General features: G+C 32.4%; 2 protein-coding genes across 5 annotated transcripts in view; one reads left to right on the top strand and one right to left on the bottom strand.

The window, feature by feature from the left end:
- The window catches only part of LOC127859036 (uncharacterized), a 23,035-nt gene extending 22,721 nt beyond the window's left edge, over nucleotides 1-314 (top strand). The window contains exon 10 of the mRNA XM_052396424.1: nucleotides 1-314. This exon is cut by the window's left edge and continues 1,340 nt beyond it. The gene's annotated coding sequence lies outside the window, so the exon portion shown is untranslated.
- Nucleotides 1-7,427, bottom strand: part of LOC127859043 (failed axon connections homolog) — a 262,441-nt gene that overhangs the window by 164,971 nt on the left and 90,043 nt on the right. The window lies entirely within an intron of this gene.

The raw sequence follows: 7,427 nt of genomic DNA, 5'->3' as shown, positions 1-7,427 counted from the left end.
GATTTATTGATGACGTACATCGAGAGCTAGATATTATATACAGATTTTTTTCTTGAAGCGTATTGGAAGGTAAATAGTGTTTTCATCATCGTTAGATATCATAGGTTCGGGTCTTATCGATTGAGCATGATTTGTTGGAGATCGGACAGATATTTACAAATCATTCACTTTTTTAAAGTTATGAGTCATTTATTGAAAATAACTTAATATTAAATAGTTCACTAGGGCTGTTTTTAATTATGTTTGCACCGTTGTATGAATTTGTATGACATTTTGTTTTGATTTATATTATAATTTAAATTCTGGACAAAGTACTGTGTTTTTACTATTATTGTAAAACAATATTATAATATTATAACGTGGTGATGTACATACACTTTAACATTCAAAAATGGATTCAAACGAAATAAATAGAAAAAGAGATTTACATCAACTCTCAATAACATTCGGGCGGGGTGTGGGCATGTATATACGTCTGCTAAATGTGTTAAAGTGAGGTTAAATTGTCGAAAATGACTTACAAAATTGCGTCGTTTTAGTTATTACCGCCTAGGATCTAGTCTCTGAGATTACCACGACTTATTAGTGACAGTAGATGCATGTATGCGAATGCCTTTAGGTTGTTTAACTACACTTCGTTACAAGATTACATGGTAAATTGGTGTTGGTATTCGTATAAGATGACAAAATGCGCGTCAAACAATGCTGTAAACAAATTAGTTTGACCTTATTAACATGACTATAATGTACCTCGCTTTGTGTAAACATTATACTGGCCAACATGTATTTAAGCAGAACTACGTTGACTAATAAACAGAAGAAGGATCTGACCCACTGGACATACACTTGATGAGTATCTTCTGGACCGTATGTGGGTTTCTGTCTGGGTGATTTCGTCCGAAGGAAGTTAAGGGAGTATTCATTTTTATCAAATATAAATATACAGTTGCATATCGAGTGAATATACAAGTAACTCTTTCGGGGAAATCATCATAAAAAAGCCATTCTATAAGCAATTCTTTATGAGGTTCTTTAATTGCATGTTAATGAATAACATCACTAAAGGGTCATTACGCGCTAAAAGAAATAGTACAAATGGGTTTGACCAAGTACTCGTGAATGGAAACGGTACTATGATGTAGCTTGTAGATATTGGTTGATCTTAGGCGTAAAGCACAAGCTCATTCTAAGTTGTCAAAATTTATACCCAGGACAAAGAAAATAACATTTCAATCACCAATGAATAGAACTGGTGTAATCACATTCACAGTAATATCTTTGTTTTAAGAAGGAGACTCATTAAGAAAACATTTTAACCAATTATAAAGCCTTTAAAGATCTATCAAATGCTCAAATTATTATGTAACAGGTTACTATTTTATTAACATTAACAGAGATATACTCAAAAGGTAACAATTTTACAAATACATTATTTCAGTAAAGATGACACATAAGGATAAAAATTAATGATTACATTGATACACTTATTTTTTCCACATTCATTCGTGTATATAATAAAGTAAATAAAATTGCAACTCTCATGCTCACATGCGCACGATAGCATTGCATATCTATAGGAAATAAGAATTGACAGAATAACACACAATTGCATAAATTTATACAATTATAAAGAACTACTATTATTGTTTAAACATAATAAGGGATACGATAACTCTGGTATTTACGCTTAAATCCTGAAAAGATTTCCAGAATGTTAAACTGTATTCAACATTTCAACTGAAAAGTTAATATTTATTTGAACATTAGCAATATTTTAATTGGTGATGGACTTCGATTAATAAAAAGTAGTATTTCTAACTACAAGATGACGTGTTTCCAGGCCGACATTTGTATTTTAAGGATCGGTCAAAGCAAAGCAGTAAATTGCATTTAACTTATATTCCTTTAAATAAATATGAGGATGAGAACCTGTTACTGGACGCATTGGTCATCGAACTTTCACTCTTAAATCTGCTGCCTTCGACAACTTTCTTTTTACTTTTTTATTCAAAACTTTATTAGAGGCAGCGTCGAACGGCACTATCGTAATTGAAACATTCATCATCGAGTGATTGTAATACAATATAATTAACGTTGTATGTTTCGTTAAATAAAGGACTTATGGCAACGAATCAACACAACATATACACGACTTTGATTACCTTTAGCCATATTCATCTGAATGATGCTGATCGGAAAACACTCAAACCGCTGCATCCCATTATATTTGCCTTATCAAATGACTGCAAAGTGTATATGCCCAACTTGATCAAAGTATTTAGACATTTTAATAATGTTCATGCAGTTTTCCTCACGTATTACCGCATACAGCACACTCATTACACTTTTTAAAAACTTTATATAACTATAGAACTGTACATATACAGGTACATTTGATACAGCTAATAACTCTTTAGACATCACTCAATTCCAATGACAAGACAATCATCCGTTATAATACAAGAGAATACCCACCCATTGCAATAGTGTGTAGATAGACAAACACGAAATTATTAATGTCCTATATGTTAAACATAAACAAGGTGATACACTATACATTATACAATTATTTTAAGAAGGATAAAAAACAAAACGAAAATGTAAATAATTTTAGTACACTTTTCCATATAAGGTATTTGCAAATCCAATTATATTTTCGATGCGACTCGTATAATTTCTTCACAATACATTTTATTTTTTATTTACAAAGAAACAACATAACGTTCTATGGAAGTAGTCATCAATCCAAATTAGTCCAACATTTTCGACGGTTTTTAAGGGAAACGTTTATCATGTGTACGCCAGTATTAAATACACACTATCTTAAACATATCGAGATATAAACACATGTGTTAAAGTCGACTGTGCTACACAATACCAGAAAGCTGTTCAATGCGTTCTGTATCCAGTATACATCTTTCCTATTGAATTGTGTCGCGTATCGTAACGGCATTGTTTGTGTTGCGATAAGTATGCATCATTACATGCAATAGTGTTCGCTTGTTGGTGATACATTTATGATAGACAAAAACGCGGACGTTTTTACCACTACAATATAAAGAAGTAAAACTCCAGCAGCTGGAGCAGTATTGAATTCTCATTATAAACAATTAGTAGGTCCTTTATTTAAGGCAAGTGACCGATTGCCCAAACAGTACAAAACAGCACAATACAGCACTCTACAAACCAACATATACACAAATAAGAAAAAAGCTGGGGTCACCGCCTTGGAACGCTCAATTCAAAGGATTGGGGGTTTAAACCGGTTATAGAGCGCTCAACCTCACACTTGGCCAAGCAATATTCATAATACATTACAGTGTAAATAAATTTAACGTCATAGCATTGTAACTCAAATTAAACAATAATAAAAGGGATTTAAAAAGTATTCAATTTAATTACAATTTAATTACTCAATGGTATTGAAGATACCAGAGCAGCAGAGTTACAACTTTTTGACGAACGATCAAATGAAACTACAAACAAGTGTCAACTACATTCCTTCTTTATAGAAAAAGATTTAAAAATATAGCGTCATGAAGTTAATATTTCAGATAATCATCGCGCAAATACAGGAAGAAGCAGCAATAATGGGTGTAAAAATTCCATATAACATTCCATATTTCATTGCAGCAATGAAACATCGCATAAATTGTAACAAGGACTTTATGCATTAATACATATTAACATTACATAGAGAAAGAGGCCCTATTTGATTGAAAAGAATAATGTTACATTAAACAAATCTCATAATACATGTGTACACGGATTGCTCCAACTTTCCTTCCAGATAATATGGAAATCACATTTTGTGTTAGTGTGCAAATGTATCAATAAATAAGGACATAGGAAAAGATAACTGATTTGCACTTGTTAAATCAGGTAAGCAATCTTAAGAGTTTTGCTGCAAAAGTTGAGAAGACGTTAAAGCTCTGGTTGTAGGTAACATTGTCATTACCGTCACTCTGTAGTCAACGATCTGATGGCTATACAACGAAGTTGTAGAAGTTACAAAATCTGTAATTGTAATTCAGAAAAAGTAAATTGAAGACAAAAGATAGTCAGCATTCAAAGAAATTAGCTGAAACGTCGGAGTAGATATCGATGTTGTTTATATAATCCAGGAGACAATCTTGACAGACAGTATGCAGCCAGCAATCAGAGATATCAACAGTCATGATGGTGTACACTTTAAAGCTATGAATGCTGTCCGGGATACGTAGCTGCGATTTTGTTGTCAGCAATCGGAGAGATCAGCAGCAACATTGGCGTAGATGTTGACATTTTGCACATAGTCCAGCACACAGTCATGGCAGAACTGAAACTGCTCCTAAAAATCGATAAGATTAGTCAATTCATGTTTACAATTATAGACACATAATGAGTTTTTTATATAATAAATATGCGAAATGTTTAAATATTTATTTTGCCATGAAATTTTGTATTTTTGCCATTCTTGACAATAGCATTCCACTTTGGGCGCCCCGAAATGTTATTACATGTATGTTCAATGGAAGCTTTTTTGTATGTTTTTATAAACATTCAACGCAGTCTTTGGTAATATCGGAGGGTCATCATGTGGAAACCAAAGATATCTTAAAATAGTTCCTGTAAAAAACAATGAAAATTAGCGATAATTTTAACTGTTATTTTTCACTGATTGAAACCGATTTTTCTCTATAAACTATCGGAAAGCATAATTATAATAAAATTAGTTTATTAATGCTTTATGAGCATAGGACATATCACAATTAGAATGCAGTCCATTAAGAGACTTGCTTAGCTTAATTGTATTGAAATTTGATTTATATGGCTAATCAAGAGGTTTTGTGTAATGGGAGGTAAATTGAATTACAGCCAGGAATAACTTTTTATTTTGAAACTTTAAACGAACCCTTTTTTGATACACACTTCTTAAGCAAACTACATTTTATCAATACATTATAATATAGTTAATAGATACATGATTCGATATTTATAACTGTTGTAGCAAGCATTTTCATATTTTACTTTTTTTAACTTTTTTATTCAAGATAACTTAAAAACAATAAAAGTCGCTCAAAACTGACAAGATTTGGGATCGCTCCCTTTCTTCTGGTCTTCACCGTGCTAACAGCGTTAACTACGCTGACCTCATGCTCTAACGCCATCTTCTGGAGATGATTTGCAACAACACAAAATAGGCCGCATTTACTTGCACCATCTCTGTAACATTCGTTTATTTAGTATAATGCAAGTTTAAAAACGTTGTGTAACTAGGATGAGCCAGTGGCAAATAGAAACATTTAAATATCGATCATTAAATGACATAAGGAATGTTTTTCGTTGTTCAATTCTTTTGTTTTGTATTTTATTTTTGTCTCCCACGTAGCAAATATTTTAAATATAGAACCTTGAGTTATTTATCACATGTCCTGCTGTTGATGCCACTATTGGTTTCATTTATGTTTCAACATAAGCGCTGTACAGAGAATATACACCACTATGGTACCAAGCGGTATCTTTAAAAGTGTCAACAACAACATTATATAATTACCAACAATGTCAAACGACTGGTTTATCAGAGGTCGTGCTGGCTGTTACTGCGTCAATTTCGGTAATAAATCGCCGATAGTCAAACGGAAAGTTTGGTACAGGTTCTTCCATGTCCCAGTCTGTAAACTCCAGATGCGTTAAAGACTGTTCGGCGTTTGTCTGTATGACAAAACATAATGTCTTTATTGGTCAGGTGTTAAACGTACAACATGTCCGGAGTATGTGAACAAAACAAACATATTAAAGCACAACCGATTTTCATATAAGGCATGTTGGGTTGAGATAATGGTAATGAAAGAAAAACCTCCTCGCCCAAGAAATATAATGCTATTATAATATCACATCATTTAACAAAGGTATATATACTTGCTTCGGCTTTAAAGCGACATAAATGAATACATAAAATATAAAAAAATATCTAATTTACAACCTGATTTGCTCTATGTTCAATAGTCATTGTCCGTTTAATGCGGTAGGCAATTGCCTCGGGCCTCGAACAACGGACGTTGAAGACTCCTATCTTTAAAACCTGATTGTCCGCGGATAAATACTCGACGATGTTCTAAAAGTGGCATGTATATGGTGCGTACGAAGTACGAACCCACAATAATATAATTAAAAAGTGCTGAATTTTTAAATACAAACATGTTTATTTTAAGCAATAAATGTGTTCCTTTGTTGCGTGATTTGCAACATTTAATATTACAAGAATAATGTACTTGTGAAGCTAACACAATAAAAAGTTCGAATGGGATAACACAAAACCAATATATATATATTAACACATTTCACAATATGATGTAATATAGCTCGGGAACAGAAGCAAAACTAACCCTATTACGCATCGTTGATGGTTCAAAATCGACAATGCACGAACACTCCGTCTGGACAAGCATCGTGATGAAATCTACGACCGGGGTTTGTGAAAGAACGTACTTATTCTTCATTTTTAAACTCCAAACAAAAAGCAAAAACAGCACGATTCGACAGAGTTTCGGGTGATAGCTTATAAGACATGAAATATTTACTAGCATCGGATCGAGTCCAACATGCAAATAAGATCATTATAATAGCCAATTCAATGTCCTTAAAAGGTTGAAACATATCAATAAACAGTACACCTGAAGAAATAATTATAAAATATAATGCGTCCCAACAAAATATGCAAGTAATAACATACGAATAGGTAAACATTTACCCTATTTATTAAAAGCTCACTCTGCGTCCTCATGAATAAATATGATGTACTTTGATCAAAGAACAGTTTCTTCAACAACACGTACTCACATTACCTCATGTGTATCACAATAACATTCGGTGAATAAGTATATAACTAAATGTCACAATTTCATGAGATTTCTGTCGAAGTCTTTTGATGCATGAACACAATGATAGATGTTTTTTTATTAAATTTGTAATCCAATATTTTGCTTACTTAAATTCGTTAAAAATAATGTGTGTGTCGTTGAACTAATCAGTGTGTTTCCATTTGTCACAGTTCTCGAATATAATAGTTTACTTTGATTTCATAACATCCTGTATATTTAATCGTAACAGGAATTCAAATCGGTAAAAATGAACAGTAAACATGTTAAACGTGTATTTTTTCTAATTTTCCTAAAACAAAATCGATTGCTGTAGTTATTAAATTATAACGTAGATGTATGAATGCATCGTTCACTTACACTCACGAAAACTGCATTAATATAGTCTGAGGACCCTGGTGCGGTTAAGGTGAAGCCGGAGGCGATATTCATCTCCTGTATATTATACATTCTTGGAATCATCAAAATATATAATACAATCCGATAAGGAAGTAAATGTATACAGTAATCAGATTTTATTATCTGACAAAACATAAAAGTCAAGAAACATGATCGGGTTATTAATTC

The sequence above is a fragment of the Dreissena polymorpha genome, chromosome 14, assembly GCF_020536995.1.
Source record: "Dreissena polymorpha isolate Duluth1 chromosome 14, UMN_Dpol_1.0, whole genome shotgun sequence".
Taxonomy (NCBI): domain Eukaryota; kingdom Metazoa; phylum Mollusca; class Bivalvia; order Myida; family Dreissenidae; genus Dreissena; species Dreissena polymorpha.
Note: the sequence above shows the minus strand (reverse complement) of the source record. Positions and strands in the feature narration are given on the sequence as shown.